This window comes from Mobula birostris, chromosome 11 (assembly GCF_030028105.1).
Source record: "Mobula birostris isolate sMobBir1 chromosome 11, sMobBir1.hap1, whole genome shotgun sequence".
NCBI classification, from domain to species: Eukaryota; Metazoa; Chordata; class Chondrichthyes; order Myliobatiformes; family Myliobatidae; genus Mobula; species Mobula birostris.
This window is the reverse complement of record NC_092380.1, coordinates 101,350,872-101,365,371: the sequence shown is the minus strand read 5'-3', so window position 1 is coordinate 101,365,371 and position 14,500 is coordinate 101,350,872.

Sequence of the window (14,500 nt, the reverse complement as noted above, 5' to 3'; positions counted from 1 at the left end):
GTCATGGCTCTTATTCTATAGATTTACTGAGTATGCCCGCAAGAAGACAAATCTCAGGGTTGTATATGGTGACATATACGTACTTTATAATAAATTTAGTTTGAACTTTGAACTTAATTAACTGAATTTTTTTGTGGGATTTGAACTCTCACCTCCAAATTATTAGTACAAGTTGCTCTACTGATTCTATTATATTTCTTTGTTCTACTGTGAATGCCTGCAAGTAAATGAATCTCAGGATGGTATATAGTGACGTATAGGGTATGTATTAAGATAATAAATTTACTTTGAACTTTGATCTTTGGCTTACATGGACAGTCACTTAGCTTTACCTTTATATTAACAGAATATTCATTCATCTGTAAAATAAGAGTTAAGAACATGGAACTTGTAGCTATTTACTACATGGGAACAGAGGAGTGCAGTAGATTAGAACCTAGCCATTTATAGCTGGAACAAGGATTCAAATCCACTTCAGTCTGATGGGATTAGAGTTTCCTCTGTCTGTGAGTGTAAATGTCCTGGGAAATGGGTTTGAGCAGTCAGTGTTTAGTTCCTAGTGGGCATGGGCAACAGTACAAACCTGATTCTAAATTGGAGCTAATTAAATCATGAATTTAAATGGGAATAAAGAAATTGTTATGTAGAGAGTCACTGAGAAACGTTGTAAGGTCTTCAGACAGACAGACAGAGAGAGAGAGAGAGAGAGCGTGCGCATTATTTTGTATTCAGCTGTACCACATACCTCTAGCTGTCTCAGTGAAGAACAATAATGTTCCCATGATGCACTGGAATTGGCGTATTATTATCATATCCACCAGGTACGGTGAAAAGCTTGCCTTGCCATCAGAGAACATAGAACATTACAGCACAGTAGAAGCCCTTCGGCCCATAATGTTATGCTGACTTTCCTCAAAGATCAATCTAACCTTTCCCTCCCACATAGCCCTCCATTCCCTGCTGCTGTTCACACAGAACAAATTATTACATCGTGTATCGCAATAGAACTAGGTTAAAAGCAGTAATAGAATACTTGGTTACCTACATGGTTTACATGGTTCAGCTCATTATCAGAGAACGTATGCAGTAAAGAACCTGAAAATCTTGGTTTTCACAGACATCCAAGAGAGACAGGACCCCAAAAGAGTGAATGACAGAAAGATGTTAGACTCCCAAATCCCCCTCTCCCCCTTCCCCAAGCAAACAGCAACAAAGCATCAACCCTCCCCCCAACCCATTTCAGCAAAAAGCCTCAGTGCCCACCACCCAATCAAGCAAGAGCGAAGCACCCAAAGAGAGTCCACGATCTACAGTCAACAAAAAGACTATTGTTTACTCAACAGTTCGACATTCCACAGAAAGTGCAGTTTCCACTGTAGTTTAGTTTGATTTTGTTTTTATTTTTTGTTATTATTTAAGGGGACACTATGACCCACAGACGAAGTGGTTCTATATGTGTCATCAACATCCTGCTTTTCTTTAAACAGTATAAACCCTATTACAAAGACAGGCTGACAATTGAACGTGCAAACATTTCCCATAATAGTACTTCAGATAATGAAGTGGAGTGAGATGGGCTGATTACATCCTCTTTCATTTAATTTCCCTGTTGCTGTGAAAACAATATTTATTCTGTGTGTCAGGAAGAAAGAAATTCTTACACTATATAATTCCAAGTCCTCAGGAAATCCCACATCACTCCACAGCCAATGTGCTTGTCATATGACTCCATATGACTGGAAGCCTCAAGTTGGATAATCAAAGTTCAAAGTTCAAAGCACATTCATTATCAAAGTATGTAGAAATTATACAACCTTGATATTCGTTTACTTACAGGCAGCCACAAAACAAGGAACCCGAAAGAACCCAATTTTAAAAAAAGATCCAACACCCAATGAGCAGAGAGAGAAAAAAACAAATCATGCAAGCAGTTAAAGCAAGCAACTGCGTTCAAAACAAAATTGATTTGATGGATCCAAAGCCCGACGGGGCTGGAGAAGGCCCATAGCCTCAGTCTCAGCTCATCACAGAGCAGGGAAAATCACTGCAAAGCTCACAGAGCAACCGGAGCAGGGCACTGCCTTAATGCCAAGGAGAGCGGAGCAGAACCCTTTTCAGTTCATCTGGCCCGTGTTTAAATTTTCTAAACACCAGGTCACAAAAGGTACTGTAGATGCTGGAGATCAAGAGCGATACGCACAATGTGCTCGAGGAGCTCAGCAGGTCAGGTAATATCTACTGTTGGAAATAAATAGGCGATGTTTTGGGCCAAGACCCTTCAGGCACAAAATGTCGTCAATTTGTTCCCATCCATGGATGCTGCTGGACCTGTGTGTAAAGTCCAAACTGGACAATGTTTCTTTTCCTCTCAGATTGCTGAACTAATGAATATTAATGATATCTCATGGAATCACGGGATCTTTCAGATTCACCAGCAGAGATGGTTTAGCGTTTGGAATCAAAGGAAGCATCTCTCACACTGACAAACAAGGGAAAATCTGCAGATGCTGGAAAGCTGAGCAACACACACAAAATGTTGGAGGAATTCAGGACTGTGTCCTACCGAAAGGTTTCATCCTGAGATGTTAACTGTACTCTTTTCCTAGATGCTGCCTGGCCTGCTGAGTTCTCCCAGCACTTTGTGTGTGTACCTCTAACAGTGCAGCACTCCGTCTGTGTCAATGTCAATTTATCATCAGAGTCTGTGTATGTCATCATATACACTACACTGGGGTTAACTTTCTTGCAGGCATTCACAGGAAAACAAAGAAATAAAATAGAATCAATGCAAAACTACACAGAGATAGGACTGGCAAACAACCAATGTGCAAAAAAAAAAGAAAAACTGTGACAAAATAACAAAAATAAATAAGTAATACTGAGAATATGTGGTAGAGTCATTAAAAGTGAGTTCATAGATTGTGGAATCAGTTAAGTGTTGAGGTGAGTGAAGTTATCCACATTGGTTCATGAGCCCAATGGTCAAAGGATAATAACAGTTCCTGATTCTGCTTGTGTGGGCCGTAATGCTCCTGTACTTCCTTCCCAATGGCAACGGTGAAAAGAGAGCACGGCCTGGATAGTGGGGGTCCTTGATAATGAATGCAGCTTTTTTTGTGACAGCGCTTCCTGTAGAAATGCTCAATGGTGGGGAGGGCTTTGCCTGTGATAGATGGGGCTGCTTCCATCAATTTTTTGTAGACTTTTCCATTCTTGGGCATTGGTGTTTCCATAGCAGGCCATGACGCAACCAGTCAGCAAACTCTCCACCTTGCATATACTGTATAGAGGTTTGTCAAAGTTTTAGATGACATGTTGAATCTATGCAAACTGTGAAGAAAGTAGAAAAACTCAAATAATACACAGTGGCCACTTTAATATGTAACTTCTGTGCTTAATAATGGCGACTAAGTGTATGTTTGTGGTCTTCTGCTGCTGTAGCCCATCCACTTCAAGGTTTGACATGTTGTCCATTCAGAGATGCTCTTCTGCACATCACTCTTGTAACATGTAGTTATCTGAGCTACTGTCACCTTCCTGTCAGCCTAAACCAGTCTGGCCATTCTCCTTCTACCTCTCTCATGAACAAGAGATGGTGTCTGAAAAGAGGATGCTGTCCAAGTCGCATGCCATCTTGGACAATGTCTCCCATCCACTACATAATGTACTGGTTGGGCACAGGAGTACATTCAGCCAGAGACTCATTCCACCGAGATGCAGCACAGAGCGTCATAGGAAGTCATTCCTGCCTGTGGCCATCGAACTTTACAGCTCCTCCCTTGGAGGGTCAGACACCCTGAGTCAATAGGCTGGTCCTGGACTTATTTTCTGGCATAATTTACATATTACTATTTAACTATTTATGGTTTTATTACTATTTTATTATTTATGGTGCAACTGTAACGAAAACCAATTTCCCCCGGGATCAATAAAGTATGACTATGACTATGAAGGCGTTTTCACCCACAGAAATGCTGCTCGCTGGATGTTTTTTTGTTTCTCGCACCATTCTGTGAAAACTCTAGAGACTTGTGCATGAATATCCCAGGAGATCAGCAGTTTTTGAGATCCACGATCAAAGTCATTTAGATCACATTTCTTCCCCATTCTGATGTTTGGTCTGAACAACTTTTGACCATGTCTGCACACTTTAATGTATTGAGTTGCTGCCACATGATCAGCTGATTAGATATTTTCATTAATTAAGTAGCCACTAAGTGTGTATTCTATATTGTTGGCTCAAGGCAAAAATGCTGTCAGTGAGCCATGGTACTGCTGAAGAAAATTATTCCCCATAACACATCCTTTGTTAACAAGCAGAAAGGAACAATAGCTAACAATTACGTGGTGTTTTAAATATAACAGGTCATTTTAAGTCACTTCACGAGAGAGTAATCAAACAAAAATGTACATGAGAGCAAAAACTGAACCATGGGTCAGAAGGTCAATTGCTGAGTCAAGAGGTCCAAAATTAAATGGAGCTGATGCTGGAATTCGAAATTTTAAAAAAAGGACTTACTGGAAACACTCAGTAACTTGGGCAGCATCTGTAGATCGGGTCAATGACCTTTCGTTATAACTGGGAAATTTTGGAGATCAAGTTGTTTGGTTGAAGAGATTGTTTTTAATCAGCATCGTAAAGGAATGAGAAGTGGTGATCCCAGAAAGACTTGTGGAGGGAATTCTGGAGATGGCAGCTGGGGCAGATGAGGACTTGGCCTGTTCTTGGAAAAGAAGGTGCAGAATTGAGGTGATTGCAGGGCAGCACAGTAGTGTAGTGGTTAGCGTAATACCTTACAATCTCAATGATGGGAAAATCAGGGTTTAATTCCCGCTTCTGTCAGTAAGGTGTTTGTATGTTCTCCCCATGGCTACATTGGATTCCTACAAGTGTTCTGGTGTCCTCCCACATTCTACAGACATATGGGTTAGGGTTAGTGAGTTCTAGGCATGCTATTCTGATGCTGGAAACATCATGGCACTTGCAGGCTGCCCCCAGCACATCCTTGAACTGTATTGGTCATTGACACAAATAATGATTTTCAATGTATGATTCAATGCACATGTGTCTAATCTTAATCTTATTTTAGAATGCAGAGACCTTAGTGCCATGGAGCGACAATAGGAGGTTACAGAGGTGGCAAGAGGTGACACAGTGGAGACATTGGAATGTGTGAATGGGGATTTTTAGAACTGAGGCTTTGGTGGACAAATACTTTATACTTTATTGTCGCCAAACAATTGATGCTAGAACGTACAATCATCACAGCAATATTTGATTCTGTGCTTCCCGCTCCCTGAAGTACAAATCGATAGTAAATATTAAAAATTTAAATTATAAATCATAAACAGAAAATAGAAAAATGGAAAGTAAGGTAGTGCAAAGAAACCGATAGGCAGGTCTGGATATTTGGAGGGTACGGCCCAGATCCGGGTCAGGATCCGTTCAGCAGTCTTATCACAGTCGGAAAGAAGCTGTTCCCAAATCTGGCTGTACGAGTCTTCAAGCTCCTGAGCCTTCTCTCGGAGGGAAGAGGGACGAAAAGTGTGCTGGCTGGGGGGGTCATGTCCTTGATTATCTTGGCAGCATTGTTCCAACAGCATGCAGTGTAAAGTGAGTCCAAGGATGGAAGATTGGTTTGTGTGATGTGCTGCGCCATGTTCATGATCTTCTGCAGCTTCTTCCGGTCTTGGACAGGACAACTTCCATACCAGGTTGTGATGCACCCTAGAAGAATGCTTTCTATGGTGCATCTATAAAAATTAGTGAGGGTTTTAGGGGACAGGCCAAATTTCTTTAGTTTTCTCAGGAAGTAAAGGCGCTGGTGGGCCTTTTTGGCAGCGCCAAGAATACTTGAAGTAAATACTTGAAGTAAATTAGCAAAGAAGCAGTAAAGCTTGAACGATACACACCAAAGTTGAACAACACAGCCACTAACTCTGTTCTCTCAGAGATCCAGCGAGCAGAGCTTGAACCTAACTGACTATTGCAGTCCCTGTGGAATTTGCACCTTCTCCCTGCGACCATCTGCATTTGCTCTGGGTGCTCTGGCTCCCTCTCACACTCTAAACATGAGATCTGGTCGGCTAATTAGCCGAGTGAAGTTGCTGCCTGTTGCAGAGTTTTGAGAGGGGTCGGGAGGTGGGGAAGGGGGAACCGATCTAAACCTGGGGAAAATGGAATGGGCCAAAGTAGGGTTAGTCTAAAGGGTTACCTGGATGCATCAAGTTCAGGTTCGTTGTCATTCAACTATATACATGTATATGACCAAATGCAACTATGTTCCTCTGGACCAAGGTGCACAACACAGTACATATAACTCACACACATCACATAAAGTCATATTACCACAAATAATAAGGTGCATTGACAACACCGTTTAAAAAGGAAACATATAACACTACTGGTGTTTCATTTGCAAATGAGAGCTGATTGGCGGCAGGGAGTTCAGTAGTCTGACTGCCTGGGGGTTACAATGCTGTTTCCCATCCTAACAGTTCTTGTCTTAATGTTATGGTACCTCTGCCTGATGATAGGGACCAAAGATATTATGGTTAGCATGCACTTGGCGGGCCGAAGGTCCTGTTTTACGTTGGACCTCACTATGCATCTGTGTCAATGTCCAACATAATGCCGGAAGAACTCAGCAAGTCAGGCAGCAGCTGCAGAGATGAATAAACAGCTGATGTTTAATCAGGAATAAAATATAGCAGCTACTGAGAAAATGCAGTCCGGGTAAATAATAAGGTGCAAAATCATAAACAAGGTAGGTTATGAGGTCAAGAGTCCAATCTATTATGCTAGGGAACTATTTTATAGCCTTATTAACAAAGGAACTAAAAGCCGTCCTTGGAAAATTGTCGACAGTGCTTTGGAGTTTGTCTCAACTATCCAATATTAAATACTGCCTGGGTATCTTCGATTCTTCACTGGTAGCTAATCTCGAAGCTGGGGGACTGCCTACGAAGCAGACAAGGAAGGGTCAATGTCAGAGCTGTAGTTATTCATTCCCTTGGTAACATCCATCTTTTGTCATTTAGTTATTGATCGTATGATTGGGATATCCTTCCTGATCAGACGCACGTTTCTGGCCTCAGTCACACAGAAACATACCTAATTAGGTTGCTTTTTTTATTTATTGAAATACTGCATGGAATAGGCCCTTCCAGCCCTTCCAGCCCTTAGAGCTACACCACCCCGCAGCCCCCCAATTTAATCCCAGCCTAATCATGGGACAATTTACAATGACCAATTAACTTACCAATCACTACATCTATGGACTGTCACTGGCACTGTAAAACGTTGTGCTAACCATTACGTTACCATACCACCCCAGGTGAATACCGTCGGCAGAACTACATTTTGGGCTTCCATCTTAAGTGAATAAAGATGAATCAGAATCAGAATTGGGTTTATTATCACCAGCCTGTGACGTGAAATGTGTTAACTTAGCAGCAGCAGTTCAATGCAATACACAGTCTAGCACAGAGAGAAAAAAAATAATAATAAATAAGGTAAAACGTAATAAACAAGTAAATCAATTATGTATATTGAATAGATTATTAAAAATGTGCAAAAACAGAAATACTGTATATTAAAAAAGTGAAGTAGTGCCCAAAGCTTCAATGTCCATTTAGGAATCGGATGGTGGAGGGGAAGAAGCTGTTCCTGAATTGCTGAGTGTGTGCTTTCAGGCTTCTGTATCTCCTACCTGATGGTAACAGTGAGAAAAGGCATGCCCTGGGTGCTGGAGGTCTTTAATAATGGACGCTGCCTTTCTGAGTCACCTCTTCCCAAAGATGTCCTGAGTACTTTGTAGCCTAGTGCCCAAGGTGGAGCTGACTAGATTTACGACCTTCTGCAGCTTCTTTTGGTCCTGTGCAGTAGCCCCTCCATACCAGACAGTGATGCAGCCTGTCAGAATGCTCTCCATGGTACACCTATAGAAGTTTTTGAGGGTATTTGTTGACATGCCAAATTGTTTCAAACTCCTAATAAAATATTGCCGCTGTCTTGCCTTCTTTATGACTACATCAATATAGAAACCATAGAAACCATAGAAACTACAGCACAGAAACAGGCCTTTTGGCCCTTCTTGGCTGTACCGAACCATTTTCTGTGCCGAACAATATGTTGGGACCAGGTTAGACCCTCAGAGATCTTGACACCTAGGAACTTGAAGTTGCTCACTCTCTCTACTTCTGATCCCTCTATGAGGATTGGTACGTGTTCCTTCGTATTACCCTTCCTTGAAGTCCACAATCAGCTCTTTTGTCTTACTGACGTTGAGTGCCAGGTTGCTGCTGCGGCACCATTCCACTAGTTGGCATGTCTCACTCCTGTATGCCCTCTAAATGATGGAATCAGTGAGAGAGAGAGAGAGAGAGAGAAGAAGGAAGCACAAAATATTGAAGAATACACACAGTGGCTACTTTGTGTGCACCTGCACACCTGCTCGTTAAAGCAAATACCTAATCAACCAGTCATGTGGCAGCAACTCAATGCATGAAAGCACACAGACATGCTCCAGAGGTTCAGTTGTTGTTCAGACCAAACATCAAAATGGGGAAGAGATGTGATTGAAGTGACTTTGAATGTGGAATGATTGCTGGTGCCAGATGGGGTGGTTTGAGTACCTCAAAAGCTGCTGATATCCTGGGATTTTCACACACACCAGACTCTAAAGTTTACAAAGAATGGTGTGAAAAGCAGAAGAAAAAAAAATCCAGTGAGCGGCAGTTCTGTGGGCAAAAATGCGGTGTTAATGAGAGAGGTCAGAAGAGAATGGCCAGACTGGTGCAAGCTGAGAGGAGGTTGTTACAACAATAGTGCGCAGAAGAGCATCTCTGTCGAATCTTGAAGTAGGTGGACCACAGCAGCAAAAGGCCACGAACATGCACTCAGTGGGCACTTTATTAGGTATTCTTGAAAAGATAAAGTGGCCATTGAGTGTGTGTTCAACCAGCTGAGGCACAGACATTCCTTAATATTGGTTCCATAATCAAAATCATGGCATTATTTTGCGTGAAGTGATATAAACCTCCTGTTCTCCTGCTTTCACATTAAGCTGTTGCACAGATCCTAGGCACAACTAATCTAACTTTCTCCAGCAGCCTGTCAACATAATCCTTCCATCCCTCAAACTCTACCACCCACACCGAGCCCAGAAGATTGCTATAAATAACGTTGACCTGCCTTTTTCTCAGGCTCTTGAACAGAGGCGGCCAGATTCTCTTCTCTCCCTCTAGTCTTCCACCAGATATGAACTTGGCTTCATCACCAGTTCAAGCTGTAGCAGCTGGATGGATAGATCTGTTGTTATGGTTACCACAAGGCTATGTGCTTAGCCCTCTGCTCTACTCACTTGCCCCATCATTGAAATGTTCCCATAACCTATGGGCTCACTTTCAAGGACTATTCATCTCAAGTTCTCAATATTTATTGCTGCTTATTTATTATTTTTATTTTTTTTTATGTATTTGCACAGTTTGTTGTGTTTTGCACATCGGTTGAGTACCTAAGTTGGTGTGGTCTTTCATTGATTTGATAATAGTTATTATTCTATTATGAATTTATTGAGTATGACTTCAAGAAAATAAATCTCAGGGTTGTATATGGTGACATATATGTACCTTGCTAATAAATTTACTCTGAATTTTGAACTTTAAACTTTTCCTTCTGTCCTCTGCAACAATCTCAATAACTTTCCTCTTCCTGCCTTCATCGTTATATTTTATTTCTTTGTCCAAATATGCTTATCAATAGAACTGCTCTATGACAGATGCCATCTGTCATGCACCTGGCCCTAATACACCGGGAAAACAGGGACACTTACGTCAGAATGCTGTTTCTGGATTTCATTTTGGCGTTCAACACTATTCTCCCACGGACCCTGGTGAACAAACTCCTACTCCTCGGTCTAAGTACAACACTGTGCAACTGGGTGTTGGCCTTCCTGACGATCAGACCTCAGATAGTCAGATTGCACAACCACTCCTCCTTCCCCCCTCACCCTCAACATGGTAACCCCCAAGGCTGTGTGCTCAGCCCATTGCGGTACCCTCTGCTCACAATAACTGCACAGCCAAACATCCGAGTAATCACATTGTCAAGTTCACTGATGACACCCGGTGTTGTCGCTCATCACCAACAACAATGAGATAACCTGCAGAGAGGATGTGGAAGAGCTCAAGGCTTGGTGCCAGGCAAACAACCTCCTCTTTAATGTCAAAAAGACAAAGGAGATGGTTATCAACTTCAGAAAAACTCACACCCCTCTTTACATCAGTGGCACGGCTGTAGAATCTGGGTAAACAATTTCAAATTTCTGTGAGTGCACATCACACACAACCTCCCACCATCCCAGAACACAACCTACACTGTCAAGAAAGAGCATCTTTCTGAGGAAGCTGAAGAGAGCTGGACTTTGCACATCCATACTCACATCATTCTACAGATGCATTGTAGAGAGCATCCTAAGTACAGAAATTGAACTGCAGAGGACAGGAAGGTTCTACAGCTGGTAGTCGAAACTACCCAACGCATCACTGCCACCAGCCTACCTGACATCAAGGACATGTATACAGAAAAGTGCCAGAAAATGGCCAGTAACACCACGAAGGATCCCACGCACCCTGCTTATGGACTGTTTGTCCCAATCCCATCAGGGAGGAGGCTATGCAGCATGCATGCCAAGACCACCAGTCTTAAAAACAGTTGCTTTCCCAAGCAGTAAGGCTGACCAACACCTCTACCCACTAACCCCACCACTACTTTATTAGTTCCTGTCAGTCACCTTATGTACACCCTAGCATCACTTTATGGACATACAATAAATATTTGCATATAAGCTATCCTATGTATTTATATTTATTGTGTTTTTTAATTACTATTGTGTTCTTTATTTTTGTGGGTCTTTTGTGCTACATTGGATCTGTAGTAGCATACTTCTCATTCTTCTTTACATTTGTATACAGGAAATGACATTAAACAATCCTGGATCTCCTGAATCCCATGAAACAATCCGGATTGCATTGCATTTGAAAAATTTGCTGTCATTGAACATTAGTTGGTTGCCCATCTTTGTTTGTGTGCTATTTTTCATTGATTCTATTGTGCTTCTTTGTACTTACTGTGAATGCCCACAAGAAAATGAATCTCAGAGTAGTATATGTTGACATATATGTGCTTTGATAAATTTACCTCGAACTTTGCTTCCCTTTTCTAGATGATTCCATGGCATCAGTCTACAGGAGGCATTCGTTTAGGAATTGGAATTTGTTTATTCTTGTCACGTTGTTAGTGAGAAGCTTGCCTTGCATACTTTTCATGCAGGTCCGCTTAACGATTAAGATTAGCTTTATGCATTGGAACGCACAGTGAAGTATGTTGTTTGTGTCAACGGCGAACACTGTCTGAGGGGATATCCGCATGTGACGCCCTGTTTCCGGCGGTAACATAACATGCCCAATGTTACTCCCCATACATCTTATACAGACCCTTAACCACATTGACGAGCAGAGGGATCTTGGGGTCCACGATTTTAGCTCCCTGAACGTGGCTACACAGGTCGATAGGATGGCTAAGAAGGCATATGGTATGCTGGCCTGTATTTCAAATTCCAGGAAGTCAGGTTGCAGCTTTAAAAAACTCTAATTAGGCCACATCTGGAGTATTGCATATAATTCTGGTCACCCCAGGGTGCAGAAGAGGGCTACCTGGATGCTGCCTGGATGAGAGGGTGCTATAACGAGTGGTTGAACAAACTTTGGGTTGTTTTCTCTGGTACAGCAAAGGTTGAGGGGAGATCTAATAGAGGTTTATAAGATTATGAGTGGCAGAGATAGAATAGGCAGACAGCATTGAAATGTCTCATACCCAAGGACATGCATTTAAGGTAAGAGGGGGAAAGGGGTAACTTCAAAGAAGATGTGAGGGGCAAGTTCTTTACACAGAGAGTGGGGTGTGTTTAAACGCACTGTCTGGAGTGGTGGGAGAGGCAGATACATGAGGGACTTTTAAAAGGTGTTGAGATAGGCACATGAATGTGTGGAAAGTGGAAGGTTGTGGACATTGTGTAGGCAGAGGGATTAGTTTAGTTAACCACTCGGCAGGAGGAGAAGATGGCGGCGCGACGCAGCTCACAGCGGCCACTCTGGTGGTGATATCTGTTATTTGTCAAGTAGGGTGCCGTGCACAATCCTGATTTGATGGAGACACATGTGAGAGCACGGAGGAACATCTGTGAAACTTCTGAAATGCCTGCTTCGCTGCTGCTGCTACTGTGTGATCCAGAATCCCTGGAGGGGAAGGCCCCGAGGCCTCGGCTTTGCTTGTTGCTTGGCGGCCAGGGCAGGATCAAAGCGCTCAGCAAAGGATGGTGCTTGGTGCTCGGTGTTGGAGAGCTGGTCGGAGGCTTGAAGTTTTCGGACGGACTCAGAGTCTGCTGCGGTCGGGTGCTTCCAATGGTGCTGCATCGGCAAGTTTGCGGCGCTTGGAGGTTCATGGCAGGGAGAGTTTCTCTCTTCTACCATCTGCGTGAGATGATGGGGCTATCGGGACTTTGAGACTTTTTTTTACCGTGCCCGTGGTCTGCTCTTTATCAAATTACAGTATTGCTTTGCACTGTTGTAACCATATGTTATAATTATGGAGTTTTGTCAGTTTTAGTCTTGGTTTGTCCTGTGTTTCTTGTGATATCATTCTGGAGGAACATTGTATCATTTTTTAATGCATGCATTTCTAAATGACAATAAACGAGGACTGAGTGTCCTCATAATCTAATCTAATCTAATTTGATTACCAATTTAATTGGTTCAGCACAATATTGTAAGCCAAAGGGCCTGTTCCTATGCTGTACTGTTCCATGTTTTATTACTTTAAGATTCATTTTCTTGCAGAAATATACAGGAAAATAAAGAAATACAATAGAATTTATAAAAAACTGTACATAACAAAAGACTGGCAAACAACCAGGTGTTCAATGGAATGGAGGGCTATAGTTAATAAGGTTATTCTCACTGTGACATTGGAGGTTGAGGGGTTTCTAAAATCATAAGGGACATAGATAAGAAGGAAGTCACACTCACAACACACTGGAGGAACTCAGCAGGTCGGGCAGCACCCGTGGAAAAGATCAGTTGACATTTCGGGCCAGAACCCTTCGTCAGGACCCCAGCATCTGCAGATTATTTTGTGATAAGAAGGAAGTCTTTTTTTGCCCCAGTGGCAGAAGAGTCTTGAATTATAAGTTACAAGTTTAAGATGAGAGTGGAGAAATTTGAGGAAGATCTGAGGGGTAAGTTTTTCCTCACAGAAGGGAGTGAATATCTGGAATGAGCTGCCAGAGGAGGTAGCAGTAGCGGATACGATGGCAACATTTAAAAGGCATTTGAGCAGGTATTTAGAGAGGAAAGACATCGAGAGAGATGTAGGCCTAATGGCATCATGGTCGGGATGGATGAGGCGGGTCAAAAGGGCCCATCCCTGTGCTACACAATTCTATGATGCTTTGAGTGTTGAAACTGAATCTCAAGCATATTGGAACAGTCTGACATTGTCAAAGATAATGGAAGCTAAAGCTATTTTAATCCACAATAAGATAAGGTTGACCAAAGTTGTGAATAATAAAGGTGTCACTTTTAAAGTTAAGCATCAGAATCCATAATTAAAGCCTTAATATTCAAATAATCAGTTCTCGAAGCTTTCCGTACAGGGCCATACCATTGCTATTAATATTGTGAGTTACTTCCTATGAATGGTTTCAGCAGGTGTTGAAGAGTCATGTGGAAACCCTCGAGGTGCCCATGGCCAATGACCTTTGAGAGGCTGGCATCTGACTGCTCGGCAACTGACCACACCACATCGCCCACTGTGATTGGTGGTGGTTCACTAGTGGAAAAGGAACAGCTCTTTTTATGTTCTGAGGCAGAAGTTACACAAATTATTCATTTTGTGCCTCAGGGTTGCGTGCAAGGGCAGGGTTTTTCAATTTTCTTTAGCGATACAGCACGGTAACAGGCCTTTTCATCCCAATGAGCCTGCGCCACCCCATTACACCCATGGACCAATTAACCTACTAACCCGTAGGTCTTTGGTATTTGGGAGCAAACTGAAACACCTGGAGGAAACCCATACGGTCACGGGGAGAACATATAAACTTCTCACAAACGTTGTGGGAATTGAACCCGGGTTGCTAGAGCAGTAATAGTTGTGTGCTGACTACCGTGCCGTGCCACCCATCATTAGAATCAGAATCAGGTTTAATATAACTGGCATAACATTGTGAAGTTTGTTGTCAGGCGGCAGCAGTACTTTGCCATACATAACAAAATCTGTAAGGTACAGTGAGATGTATATACAGTATATATAAACAGTTAAATAAGTAATGCTAAAAGAGAACAAGAAGTGGTGAGATAGTGCTCATGGGTTCAATGTCCATTCAAAGATCTGACGGCAGAGGGGAAGAAGCTGTTCCTGTACTGATGAGTGCTTTCAGGC